A 15,405-nucleotide genomic window follows, 5' to 3' on the forward strand; every position below is an offset into this window, starting at 1 on the left:
AAACTGGCATGATTAGATGTGGTATTGTTGAGGAGAATGAAGCTATGCTTGCACGTTTTATGGGTGGATTAAATAGAGAGATTCAGACGATTCTAGAGTATAAGGAGTATAGTAATATCACTCGTTTATTCCATCTTACTTGTAAAGCTGAACGTGAAGTGCAGGATCGACAGGCATTGGCGCGGACTAACTTTTCTGCAGGTCGACCTTCTTCATGGACACCACGTGCATCATCTACTTCCACACGTTCTGCTACACCGGCGCCTCCGTCGGCTGCCACCTCCAACCGTGATACAATAAAGCAGGCACAATCACCACTATCTGCCAAGAGCACACCTTCTGGGCCTGCAAAGAGCTCTGCTTCATCCATGGCATCAACAGGGCAAACACATGATATTATTTGTCGACGTTGCAAGGGTGGAGGTCATTATGCGAGAGAATGCCCATCTAAGCGTGTGATGATTGTTACTGAGGATGATGGGTATGAGTCCGCTAGTGACTATGATGAGGAGACTTTGGCTCTTATTACACGTGACGAACACGGTGGAGACGATTCTGATCATGAGACGCAATACATGGCTCCTAAAGATGCTGACAGGTATGAATGTTTAGTTGCTCAACGTATTTTGAGTGTGCAGGTTACACAAGCTGAGCAAAATCAGAGGCATAATTTGTTCCATACAAAGGGAGTTGTGAAGGAACGTTCTGTTCGCGTGATCATAGATGGAGGGAGTTGCAACAACTTGGCTAGCATCGAGATGGTGGAGAAGCTATCTCTCACCACAATACCACATCCACATCCTTACTACATCCAATGGTTCAACAACAGCGGCAAGGTTAAGGTAACACGTACTGTTCGTGTGCATTTTAGTATCTCTACATATGCTGATTATGTTGATTGTGATGTCGTACCTATGCAAGCATGTTCCTTATTACTTGGTAGACCATGGCAATTTGATAAAAATTCTATTCACCATGGTAGAAACAATCAGTATACTCTTGTTCATAAGGATAAAAAATATTACTTTGCTTCCTATGACTCCTGATTCCATTTTGAAAGATGATATTAATAGAGCTAATAAAGCAAAACAGGAGAAAACTAAGAGTGAAAATCAAATTGTGGCAAAAGAATTTGAGCAACAAATGCAGCCTAATAATAATAAACAATCTAGTGTTGCTTCTGAAATTAAATTGAAAAGTGCATGTTTACTTGCCACCAAATCTGATATTGATGATCTAGATTTTAGCAAATCTGTTTGCTATGCTTTTGTATGCAAAGAGGCATTATTTTCATTCGAGGACGTGCCTTCCTCTTTGCCTCCTGCTGTCACTAACATTTTGCAGGAGTTCGCCGACGTCTTTCCACAAGACGTGCCACCGGGATTACCACCTATTCGCGGGATTGAGCATCAAATTGACTTAATTCCCGGTGCATCATTACCCAACCGTGCACCATACCGTACCAATCCAGAGGAGACGAAGGAGATTATGCGTCAAGTACAAGAACTGCTCGACAAAGGTTATATACGCGAATCCCTTAGTTCTTGTGCTGTTCCTATCATTTTAGTGCCGAAAAAGGATGGTACGTCGCGTATGTGCGTTGATTGTAGAGGCATTAATAATATTACTATTCGTTATCGTCATCCTATTCCTAGGCTAGATGATATGCTTGATGAATTGAGTGGCTCTACAATATTCTCCAAAGTTGATTTGCGTAGTGGTTACCATCAAATTCGTATGAAATTGGGAGATGAATGGAAAACAGCATTTAAAACTAAGTTTGGATTATATGAGTGGTTAGTCATGCCTTTTGGGTTAACTAATGCACCTAGTACTTTCATGAGGTTAATGAACGAAGTTTTACGTGCTTTCATTGGACGATTTGTGGTAGTTTACTTTGATGACATATTGATTTATAGCAAATCTTTGGAGGAACATTTGGAACATTTACGTGCTGTTTTTATTGCTCTACGTGATGCACGTTTGTTTGGTAACCTTGGAAAGTGCACCTTTTGCACCGACCGAGTATCTTTTCTTGGCTATGTTGTTACTCCACAGGGAATTGAAGTTGATAAAGCCAAGATTGAAGCTATTGAGAGTTGGCCGCAGCCCAAAACGGTCACACAAGTGAGGAGTTTCCTTGGCCTCGCTGGTTTCTATAGGCGTTTTGTGAGAGATTTCAGCACCATTGCTGCACCTCTCAACGAGCTTACAAAGAAGGATGTACCTTTTGTTTGGGGTACCGCACAGGAAGAAGCCTTCACGGTATTGAAAGATAAGTTGACACATGCTCCTTTACTCCAACTTCCTAATTTCAATAAGACTTTTGAGCTTGAATGTGATGCTAGTGGAATTGGATTAGAAGGTGTGTTATTACAAGATGGAAAACCTGTTGCATACTTTTCTGAAAAATTGAGTGGGCCTAGTCTGAACTATTCTACTTATGATAAAGAATTATATGCTCTTGTTCGGACCTTAGAAACATGGCAACATTATTTATGGCCCAAGGAATTTGTTATACATTCTGATCATGAATCTTTGAAACACATTAAAACTCAAGCAAAACTGAACCGTCGACATGCTAAATGGGTTGAATTCATTGAGACTTTCCCTTATGTGATTAAACACAAGAAGGGTAAAGAAAATGTTATTGCTGATGCCTTGTCTCATCGTTATACTATGCTTTCACAACTTGACTTTAAAATATTTGGTTTGGAGACCATCAAGGATCAATATGTTAATGATGCTGAATTTAAAGATGTATTGCAGAATTGTAAGGAAGGGAGAACTTGGAACAAGTTCGTTCTTAACGATGGATTTGTGTTTCGTGCTAACAAGCTATGCATTCCAGCTAGCTCCGTTCGTCTTTTGTTGTTGCAGGAGGCGCATGGAGGAGGATTAATGGGACACTTTGGCGTCAAGAAGACGGAGGATATACTTGCTACACATTTCTTTTGGCCAAAGATGAGACGGGATGTTGAGCGTTTTGTTGCTCGCTGCACTACATGTCAAAGAGCTAAGTCACGACTCAATCCTCATGGTTTATATATGCCTTTGCCTGTACCTAGTGTTCCTTGGGAGGATATATCTATGGACTTTGTTTTAGGTTTACCTAGAACAAAGAAGGGGAGGGATAGCATATTTGTTGTCATGGATAGGTTCTCGAAAATGGCACACTTTATACCATGTCATAAAAGCGATGATGCTGTTAATGTTGCTGATTTGTTCTTTCGTGAAATTATTCGCTTACATGCTGTGCCAAATACTATTGTTTCAGATCGTGATACTAAATTTCTTAGCCACTTTTGGAGATGTTTATGGGCTAAGTTGGGGACTAAGCTGCTTTTTAGTACTACTTGTCACCCCCAAACTGATGGACAAACTGAAGTAGTCAATAGAACATTGTCTACTATGCTTAGGGCTGTTTTGAAGAATAACAAGAAAATGTGGGAAGAATGCTTGCCTCATATTGAATTTGCTTATAATCGTTCATTGCATTCTACTACTAAGATGTGCCCTTTTGAAATTGTGTATGGTTTCCTACCTTGTGCACCTATTGATTTGTTGCCTCTTCCATCTTCGGAGAAGGTTAATTTTGATGCTAAAGAACGTTCTGAATTGATTTTAAAAATGCATGAGTTAACTAAGGAAAACATTGAGCGTATGAATGCTAAATATAAACTTGCTGGAGATAAGGGTAGAAAACATGTTGTGTTTGCACCTGGAGATCTTGTTTGGTTACATTTGCGTAAAGATAGATTTCCTAATCTGCGCAAATCAAAGCTAATGCCACGTGCTGATGGTCCTTTTAAGGTTTTAGAGAAAATAAATGATAATGCATATAAACTTGAGCTACCTGCAGATTTTGGGGTTAGTCCCACTTTTAACATTGCAGATTTGAAGCCTTATTTGGGTGAGGAAGATGAGCTTCCGTCGAGGACGACTTCATTTCAAGAAGGGGAGGATGATGAGGACATCAATACCATTGTTACACCCACAGCCCCTACTGTTACATATACTGGACCAATTACTAGAGCTCGCGCACGCCAATTAAATTACCAGGTACTTTCGTTTCTTGGTAATGATTCTAATGTTCATGAGATTATGATGCTGCCTAAATTGGATACATTTGTTTTGCTTTCAAATGAAGGGCCTAGCTTGGAGAAGGATGAACATTGGAGCAAGAACACGCATGGAGTTGATGGCATGCGCAAGGGGATCAAGAACGGAGTTACAAGTGATGATTTCAGGACTTTGAAGCCGCCATAAGGAGTGCATGAAGCCATGGACGAAATATACAAGATGCCACTTCATAATATTCGTCCATAGGCTATTCTAGGTGTTGCGTCACCTTATTAATGGGCCAGGCCCATGTAATTTCGAAATACTTAAGTATAGGCTATTTTTAGAGTCCGTATGTGTGGGGAAACAAGAGTTAGGGTTGGTTTCGGACCCCACCCTCAAGGGCCACGAAATTCCCCTCTCTTCCTCCATATATACAGCCCTTAGGGCGTCGTTTAGACTTTGGGTTTTGTTTAGATTAAAAGTTCGCCATAGCTGCAACTTCTCATACTTCGTTTGTGTCCAACGACCAGACCAAGACGTCACAGAACCCCACCTTGATCAATAAAGCTTTCATCTTATATTCGCAATATCCCGATTGCAATCTCAGTTTCTTGCTTGTTCTTCGTTTGCTCGCAGGAAACAGGCCCTCGTGGTCAGGTTGATCGTGCTCCGGCGTGGTCAATAACCCCTCGGAAGTTGGTTTAGCGATTGCTAAGGCGCGACGTCTCGCACGTTCGTAGTCGGATCGTCAAGGTCGACTCCCACAGAAAACGATAGCCACCATCTCATCGAAACATCGGGACACCTTTGCCTTTATCACGTGAGTACTCATCCAAAGTACTCGCACGCAAGGAGCTACACTACATATGCATGCATCGGTATCAAATGGAAAAGGGGTATCATATGTGGACTGAACTGCAGAATGTCAGAATAAGAGGGGGATAGCTAGTCCTGTCGAAGACTGCGCTTCTGGTAACCTCCATCTTGCAGCATGTAGAAGAGAGTAGATAGTAAGTTCACCAAGTAGCATCGTGTAGCATAATCCTACCCGGTGATCCTCCCCTTGTCTCCCTGTGAGAGAGCGATCACCGGTTGTATCTGGCACTTGGAAGGGTGTGTTTTATTAAGTATCTGGTTCTAGTTGTCATAAAGTCAAGGTACAACTCCATGCCGTCCTGTTACTGAAGATCACGGCTATTCGAATAGATTAACTTCCCTGCAGGGGTGCACCACATTTCCCAACATGCTCGATCCCTTTTGTCCGGACACACTTTTCTGGGTCATGCCCGGCCTCGGAAGAGAAACACGTCGCAGCCCTACCTAGGCATAACAGAGAGGTCAGCACACCGGTCTAAATCCTATGGCGCAGGGGTCTGGGCCCATCGCCCATTGCACACCTGCACGTTGTGAACGCGGCCGGCGAGCAGACCTAGCCTCCCTTATACAAGAGCAAGCGTTCCAGTCCAACCCGGCACGCGCCGCCCAGTTACTGACGTCACGAAGGCTTCGGCTGATACCACGACGTCGAGTGCCCATAACTGTTCCCGCGTAGTTGGTTAGTGCGTATAGGCCAGTGGCCAGACTCAGATCAAATACCCGGATCTCGTTAAGCGTGTTATTTTGACATAACCGCAGACGCCGACCAGGGCCAGGCCCACCTCTCTCCTATGTGGTCTCAACCTGCCCTGTCGCTCCGCCACAGTGTAACAGTCGGGGGCCTTCGGGAACTCATGCCCACCTCTACCGGGATGGAGCCACCTGCCCCTTCAGCCCCAACATCGGAATCACTTGAGGGTACTCAACGAGCCGACCCGACTTTAGTCACCACAAGTATCATATATAAAGTATATAATATATACCCGTGATCACCTCCCGAGTGATCACGACCCGATAGTATAGCATGGCAGACAGACAAGAATGTAGGGCCACTGATGATAAACTAGCATCCTATACTAAGCATTTAGGATTGCATGTAAGGTATCAACAGCTGTAACAACAATGACAGGCTATGCATCAGAATAGGACTAACGGAAAACAGTAACATGCTACACTACTCTAATGCAAGCAGTAGAAAGGAAATAGGCGATATCTGGTGATCAGGGGGGCTTGCCTGGTTGCTCTGGCAAGTAGGGGTCGTCAACAGCGTAGTCGATCGGGGCACCAGCAGCGGCGAAAGTCTCGTAGTCTACCGGAGAGAAGAGGAGGAAGAAACAATGAATACAATGCAAACAGATGCATAATGAGGCATGACATGACAAGTAGCGGTGCTAGGGGTGCCCTAACGCGGTATGAGGTGATACCGGTGAAGGGGGGAAACATCCGGGAAAATATCCCTGGTGTTTCGCGTTTTTGGACAGATGAATCAGAGGGGAAAAGTTGCGTGTTCGCTATGCTAGGGATGCGTGGCGGACAAACGAGCTGCGTATCCGGATTCGTCTCGTCATTCTGAGCAACTTTCATGTAGAAAATATTTTAATCCGAGTTACGGATTAAAAGATATAATTTTAAAAAAAATATTAATTTCTGGAATTAATTAATTATTTAATTTAATTTGAAATTGGATTTATGACATCAGCATGATGTCATGCTAACGTCAGCAGTCAACAGGGGTTGACTGGTCAACCTGACGTGTGGGTCCCACCTATCAGTGACACATTTTAGTTAACTAGTTTTAATTAACCTAACCAGGATTAATTAGGGATGGGCCCCACTGACATTGACTAAGACTAAACTAAACATGATTAATTAATTTAATTAGTTATTTAGTTTAATTAATCAGAATTAGTTCAGCTAATTAATTCTTTAATTATTATTATTATTAATTCTTTTTTTAAAACGTTCTCAGTGCCATGGCCCCACTTGTCATTGGCCCTAGGGGCCTTAGCGGGCGCGCAGGGTTACGGGCGCGGGCGCACCCGAATGGGCTGGAGGGCGACGGGCAGCAGCCCGCCTCACAGGTCGCCAGGGGGCGCCCGCCATGGACGCGGCGAGGCCACGGCGAGGCGGGCAGCAGAGCTGCGGCGGTGCGGGCAGCAGAGCTACGGCGGTGCGGGAGGAGCGTCGCGGCGCGGGGCGGCTACTGCACCGGCAGAGGCGGGACGAAGTGCGGACAGGGCGCAGGAGGGCGGCGGAAGTGAGCGGAGGCGGAGCGGGGGGCGAGGTCGCGACGGCAAGCAGCGGTGGAGACGAGGTGCGTGGCCGGAGTAGAGCGGAAGCCGTGGCGGGGGAGGCGGTAGGCGCAGCCGGGCGCGGCCACCTGGGCGAGCGCGCGCGGGTGGACGTGCGTGTGTGAGGGCGCGAGAAGCAGGAGGGGCCGGAGCGGGGCGAGGCCAGCGCGCGCGAGGCGTGCAGGGGATGCAGGGTGTGGCCGGTGCGCAGGTGAGCAGTAGCGACAGCAGGCACGGCTGCGGCGGAGCGGTGGCGCGGGGCACAACGTGCGACAGAGGAGGAGAGGAGGAGTCGGGGCTCACGGCGGGGTGCAGGGATCGAGGCAATGGGGCGCGGGGAGGAGGTCGGAGACGACCAGGCCATGGGGAGGCAGACTGGTGATGGCGTCCGCGAGATGGCCTCCGGCGAGGTCCAGCTGTGGGGCGGCGTCGGATGAGCTGGCCGCGACGGCGCGGCGACGGGGTCGGGGGCGCCCGGTCCCGATCCAGTCGGGGGGGGGGGGGGAAGTGGGAGGAGTGGGTGCCGGTGGTGGCTAGGGTTGCGGGGGTGAGGGGATAAGGAGAGGAGTGCGGTTGGCCGGTTGGGTCTTTGCCCAGTTGGGCTAGTGGCCGGCTGGGCCGAAGCCCAGTGGGAGGGGGGTTTCTCTTCTTTTCTTTTCTTTTTTTAAGTTTTTTGTTTTTATTTATTTTCTATTTATTAGTTTTTTATTTTATTAACTATATATTTTGTTTTATAAAATATATAAGTAGTACCTAAATTAATGTTTCAAAATACCCCAATGCCACAAAAAGTTTGGTGACAAAATAAAACAGTTTAGTATTTTATTAATTATAAAAGGCATTTAATTAATTGATTTTGCTACTGTCTTATTTATTTTAGAGTAGTTAAACACTATATAAAAGTTTGGTTTCTGCAACATATTTACTTATGCATTATTTGTCACAAGTCGAACAATTTGGCTTTAATATTTGAAAACTTTTATTATTTGCCTTTAATTGAATTTGAATTTAAATCGGTTTCGAACTAACGCGAGATTAGCGACAGTAATCGAAGTGACATGGCATCATTAGCAGAGAATTACTGTAGCCTAATTATCCGAGCGTCACATCCGGCTTAGTACGAGCCCACCCACCCCACACGGCCTAGACCTAGCCACTAGCCAACACCGGGGCACCCCACACCCACAGCCACGCACCCTAAGACCTCACCGCCTGCCCTACCACCCCGACTCAACCGCCGCCACTGCTGATGCCATCGCATCTTCTCCCCCACCTGTCCGCCCTCGACGCCGACTCCCTCGGCGGCTGGCATCTCCCGAATCTCCGACCTTGTCTTCCCGCTGACCGTTGAGTCGTCGCGTCACGGGACTCGCAAGGAAGGAGAGGACCAGACGAGAATAAGGGCCCATTGTCGCCCATCCATCCGCCCAACGCCCTCCCACCTTCGATTCGAGCTTGGAGCCTTCGACATCGTCCCTTCATGCTGTCAAAATATGTTTTGAACTTGCATTTTCTGTACAGGATCCAGAATTCGGTTTAAAACCGAAAATTGAACCAAAAAATTGCTTAACCAAATTTTCGATTAGCTCATTTTTAGTGCCTATTTCGGTTTTCACTTTTGCTAACCGAATTCCCCCAAAAGAAGACCCGTAGAAACTAAACCAAACGCCCAGGCCTAGGGTGATGCATGGTTAGCCACTAGCATCGATCTGATCCATGGCACAGAGCAAAGGGATGCAACATTTTACTCCAATATTCATTCTTGGTTCCATGAGCACAAGTATATCGAGCCCTACCACAACAAAGTCAACCGTGGTTGTGGGACAAAATAGCTTAACCATCGATGGTACATCATCCAAGAATCCGTGAGCATGTATTGCAGCCGTTTAAAACAACTAATTGGTCGATGGCCCTAGATGGAAAAATAAATACAAAGAAAAATCTAAGAAGGCTGATCCTCCCTCCCAGCGACGCGCTACATCGGAACCCGGGTGTGGTGGAAAATGGGCAAGGGCCGGGCCGTCACCCCCAAGGTGGCGCGCTGTATCTTGATCTGGATACGGTGGCAAGTGAGCGAGGATCGGGTCGTCGCATCCTTAGTGGCGCGCTACATCGGCGCCCGGATGTAGTGGAAAATGGGCAAGGGTCTTCGCATTTGACTCGACGAGTGCGAAGGGTAAGGAAGCTAGCCGAGCCTAGGAGGATTCGCTTAGGTAGTTGGAATGTAGGGTCTCTGACAGGGAAGCTTCGGGAGCTAGTTGATGCAGCGGTGAGGAGAGGTGTTCATATCCTTTGCGTCCAAGAAACCAAATGGAGAGGACAGAAGGCGAATGAGGTGGAGGATACCGGCTTCAAGCTGTGGTACACAGGGACGGCTGCAAACAGAAATGGCGTAGGCATCTTGATCAACAAGAGCCTCAAGTATGGAGTGGTAGACGTCAAGAGACGTGGGGACCGGATTATCCTGGTCAAGCTGGTAGTTGAGGACTTGGTTCTCAATGTTATTAGTGCGTATGCCTCGCAAGTAGGCCATAATGAGAACACCAAGAGGGAGTTCTGGGAAGGCCTGGAAGACATGGTTAGGAGTGTACCGATTGGTGAGAAGCTCTTCATAGGAGGAGACCTCAATGGCCACGTGAGTACATCTAACACAGGTTTTGAAGGGGCGCACGGGGGCTTTGGCTATGGCATCAGGAATCAAGAAGGAGAAGATGTCTTAAGCTTTGCTCTAGCCTACAACATGATTGTAGCTAACACCCTCTTTAGAAAGAGAGAATCACATCTGGTGACTTTTAGTAGTGGCCAACACTCTAGCCAGATTGATTTCATCCTCTCGAGAAGAGAAGATAGGCGTGCGTGCCTAGACTATAAGGTGATACCCGGAGAGAGTGTTGTACCCCAGCATAAGCTGGTGGTTGCTGACTTCCGCTTTCGGATTCGTGTCCAGCGGGATAAGCGTGCCAAAGTCGCTAGAACGAAGTGGTGGAAGCTCAAGGGGGAGGTAGCTCTAGCGTTCAAGGAGAGGGTCATTAAGGAGGGCCCTTGGGAGGAAGGAGGAGATGCGAACAATGTGTGGACGAAGTGAAGGAAATATGCCCTAGAGGCAATAATAAAGTTATTATTTATTTCCTTATATCATGATAAATGTTTATTATTCATGCTAGAATTGTATTAACCGGAAACATAATACATGTGTGAATACATAGACAAACAGAGTGTCACTAGTATGCCTCTACTTGACTAGCTCGTTAATCAAAGATGGTTATGTTTCCTAACCATGAACAAGGAGTTGTTATTTGATTAACGGGATCACATCATTAGGTGAATGATCTGATTGACATGGCCCATTCCATTAGCTTAGCACCCGATCGTTTAGTATGTTGCTATTGCTTTCTTCATGACTTATACATGTTCCTATGACTATGAGATTATGCAACTCCCGTTTGCCGGAGGAACACTTTGTGTGCTACCAAACGTCACAACGTAAATGGGTGATTATAAAGGTGCTCTCTAGGTGTCTCCAAAGGTACATGTTGGGTTGGCGTATTTCGAGATTAGGATTTGTCACTCCGATTGTCGGAGAGGTATCTCTAGGCCCTCTCGGTAATGCACATCACATAAGCCTTGCAAGCATTGCAACTAATGAGTTAGTTGCGAGATGATGTATTACGGAATGAGTAAAGAGACTTGCCGGTAACGAGATTGAACTAGGTATTGAGATACCGACGATCGAATCTCGGGCAAGTAACATACCGATGACAAAGGGCACAACGTATGTTGTTATGCGTTCTGACCGATAAAGATCTTCGTAGAATATGTAGGAGCCAATATGAGCATCCAGGTTCCGCTATTGGTTATTGACCGGAGACGTGTCTCGGTCATGTCTACATTGTTCTCGAACCCGTAGGGTCCGCACGCTTAAGGTTTCGATGACAGTTATATTATGAGTTTATGAGTTTTGATGTACCAAAGTTAGTTCAGAGTCCCGGATGTGATTACGGACATGACGAGGAGTCTCGAAATGGTTGATAAATAAAGATTGATATATTGGACGGCTATATTCGGACACCGGAAGTGTTCCGGGTGATTTCGGAGAAAACCGGAGAGCCGGAGGGTTACCGGAACCCCCCCCGGGAGAAGTAATGGGCCATATGGGCCTTAGTGGAGAGAGAAAGGGCCAGCCAGAGGTGGGCTGCGCGCCTCCTCCCCCCTGGTCCGAATTGGACTAGGAGAGGGGGGCGGCGCCCCCCCTTTCCCTCTCCCTCTCCCTCCCCACTTCTTTCCGGCTCCTCCTACTCCTACTAGGAGGAGGACTCCTCCTTGGCGCGCCATAGAGGGCCGGCCGGCCTCCTCCCCTTGATCCTTTATATACGGGCGCAGGGGGCACCCCTTGACACACAAGTTGATCCACGTGATCATATTCTTAGCCGTGTGCGATGCCCCCTTCCACCATAGTCCTCGATAATATTGTAGCGGTGCTTAGGCGAAGCCCTGCGACAGTAGAACATCAAGATCGTCACCACGCCATCGTGCTGACGGAACTCTTCCCCGACACTTTGCTGGATCGGAGTCCGGGGATCGTCATCGAGCTGAACGTGTGCTAAAACTCGGAGGTGCCGTAGTTTCGGCGCTTGATCGGTCGGGCCGTGAAGACGTACGACTACATCAACCACGTTGTGCTAACGCTTCCGTTGTCGATCTACAAGGGTACGTAGATCACACTCCCCCCTCTTGTTGCTATGCATCACCATGATCTTGCGTGTGCGTAGAATTTTTTTTGAAATTACTACGAAACCCAACAGTGGTATCGGAGCCTAGGTTTTATATGTTGATGTTATATGCACGACTAGAACACAAGTGAGTTGTGGGCGATATAAGTCATACTGCTTACCAGCATGTCATACTTTGGTTCGGCGGTATTGTTGGACGAAGCGGCCCGGACCGACATTACGCGTACGCTTACGCGAGACCGGTTCTCCCGACGTGCTTTGCACATAGGTGGCTTGCGGGTGACAGTTTCTCCAACTTTAGCTGAATCGAGTGTGGCTACGCCCGGTCCTTGCGAAGGTTAAAACAGCACCAACTTGACAAACTATCGTTGTGGTTTTGATGCGTAGGTAAGATTGGTTCTTGCTTAAGCACGTAGCAGCCACGTAAAACTTGCAACAACAAAGTAGAGGACGTCTAACTTGTTTTTGCAGGGCATGTTGTGATGTGATATGGTCAAGACATGATGCTAAATTTTATTGTATGAGATGATCATGTTTTGTAACCGAGTTATCGGCAACTGGCAGGAGCCATATGGTTGTCGCTTTATTGTATGCAATGCAATCGCGCTGTAATGCTTTACTTTATCACTAAGCGGTAGCGATAGTCATGGAAGCATAAGATTGGCGAGACGACAACGATGCTACGATGGAGATCAAGGTGTCGCGCCGGTGACATTGGTGATCATGACGGTGCTTCGAAGATGGAGATCATAAGCACAAGATGATGATGGCCATATCATATCACTTATATTGATTGCATGTGATGTTTATCTTTTATGCATCTTATCTTGCTTTGATTGACGGTAGCATTATAAGATGATCTCTCACTAATTATCAAGAAGTGTTCTCCCTGAGTATGCACCATTGCGAAAGTTCTTCGTGCTAAGACACCACGTGATGATCGGGTGTGATAGGCTCTACGTTCAAATACAACGGGTGCCAAACAGTTGCACACGCGGAATACTCAGGTTATACTTGACGAGCCAAGCATATACAGATATGGCCTCGGAACACGGAGACCGAAAGGTCGAGCGTGAATCATATTGTAGATATGATCAACATAGTGATGTTCACCAATGAAACTACTCCATCTCACGTGATGATCGGACATGGTTTAGTTGATTTGGATCACGTAATCACTTAGAGGATTAGAGGGATGTCTATCTAAGTGGGAGTTCTTTAAGTAAATTAATTGAACCTAAATTTATCATGAAACTTAGTACCTAATAGTATCTTGCTTGTTTATGCTTGATTGTAGATAGATGGCTCGTGTTGTTGTTCCGTTGAATTTTAATGCGTTCCTTGAGAAAGCAAAGTTGAAAGATGATGGTAGCAATTACACGGACTGGGTCCGTAACTTGAGGATTATCCTCATTGCTGCACAGAAGAATTACGTCCTGGAAGCACCGCTGGGTGTCAGGCCTTCTGCTGGAGCAACACCAGATGTTATGAACGTCTGGCAAAGCAAAGCTGATGACTACTCGATAGTTCAGTGTGCCATGCTTTACGGCTTAGAATCGGGACTTCAATGATGTTTTGAACATCATGGAGCATATGAGATGTTTCAGGAGTTGAAGTTAATATTTCAAGCAAATACCCGGATTGAGAGATATGAAGTCTCCAATAAGTTCTATAGCTGCAAGATGGAGGAGAACAATTCTGTCAGTGAGCATATACTCAAAATGTCTGGGTATAATAATCACTTGATTCAATTGGGAGTTAATCTTCCAGATGATTGCGTCATTGACATAATTCTCCAATCACTGCCACCAAGCTATAAGAGCTTCGTGATGAACTATAATATGCAAGGGATGAATAAGACTATTCCCGAGCTCTTCGCAATGCTGAAAGCTGCGGAGGTAGAAATCAAGAAGGAGCATCAAGTGTTGATGGTCAACAAGACCACTAGTTTCAAGAAAAAGGGCAAAGGAAAGAAGAAGGGGAACTTCAAAAAGAACAGCAAGCAAGTTGCTACTCAAGAGAAGAAACCCAAACCTGGACCTAAGCCTGAAATTGAGTGCTTCTACTGCAAGCAGACTGGTCTCTGGAAGCGGAACTGCCCCAAGTATTTGGCGGATAAGAAGGATGGCAAGGTGAACAAAGGTATATGTGATATACATGTTATTGATGTGTACCTTACTAATGCTCGCAGTAGCACCTGGGTATTTGATACTGGTTCTGTTGCTAATATTTGCAACTCGAAACAGGGACTACGGATTAAGCGAAGATTGGCTAAGGACGAGGTGACGATGCGCGTGGGAAACGGTTCCAAAGTCGATGTGATCGCAGTCGGCACGCTACCTCTACATCTACCTTTGGGATTAATATTAGACCTAAATAATTGTTATTTGGTGCCAGCGTTAAGCATGAACATTATATCTGGATCTTGTTTGATGCGAGACGGTTATTCATTTAAATCTGAGAATAATGGTTGTTCTATTTATATGAGTAATATCTTTTATGGTCATGCACCCTTAAAGAGTGGTCTATTTTTATTGAATCTCGATAGTAGTGACACACATATTCATAGTGTTGAAGCCAAAAGATGCAGAGTTGATAATGATAGTGCAACTTATTTGTGGCACTGCTGTTTAGGTCATATCGGTGTAAAGCGCATGAAGAAACTCCATACTAATGGACTTTTGGAACCACTTGATTATGAATCACTTGGTACTTGCGAACCGTGCCTCATGGGCAAGATGACTAAAACACCGTTCTCCGGTACTATGGAGAGAGCAAAAGATTTGTTGGAAATCATACATACAGATGTATGTGGTCCGATGAATATTGAAGCTCGTGGCGGATATCGTTATTTTCTCACCTTCACAGATGACTTAAACAGATATGGGTATATCTACTTAATGAAACATAAGTCTGAAACGTTTGAAAAGTTCAAAGAATTTCAGAGTGAAGTTGAAAATCATCATAACAAGAAAATAAAGTTTCTACGATCTGATCGTGGAGGAGAATATTTGAGTTACGAGTTTGGTGTACATTTGAAAAATTGTGGAATAGTTTCGCAACTCACGCCACCCGGAACACCACAGCGTATTGGTGTGTCCGAACGTCGTAATCATACTTTACTAGATATGGTGCGATCTATGATGTCTCTTACTGATTTACCGCTATCGTTTTGGGGATACGCTCTAGAGACGGCCGCATTCACGTTAAATAGGGCACCATCAAAATCCGTTGAGACGACGCCTTATGAACTGTGGTTTGGCAAGAAACCAAAGTTGTCGTTTCTGAAAGTTTGAGGCTGCGATGCTTATGTGAAAAAGCTTCAACCTGATAAGCTCGAACCCAAATCGGAGAAATGTGTCTTCATAGGATATCCAAAGGAGACTATTGGATACACCTTCTATCACAGATCCGAAGGCAAGACTTTTATTGCTAAGTTCGGA

Source organism: Triticum urartu, chromosome 1A (genome assembly GCF_056163025.1).
Source record: "Triticum urartu cultivar PI428250 chromosome 1A, HENAU_Tu73, whole genome shotgun sequence".
Classification (NCBI taxonomy): domain Eukaryota; kingdom Viridiplantae; phylum Streptophyta; class Magnoliopsida; order Poales; family Poaceae; genus Triticum; species Triticum urartu.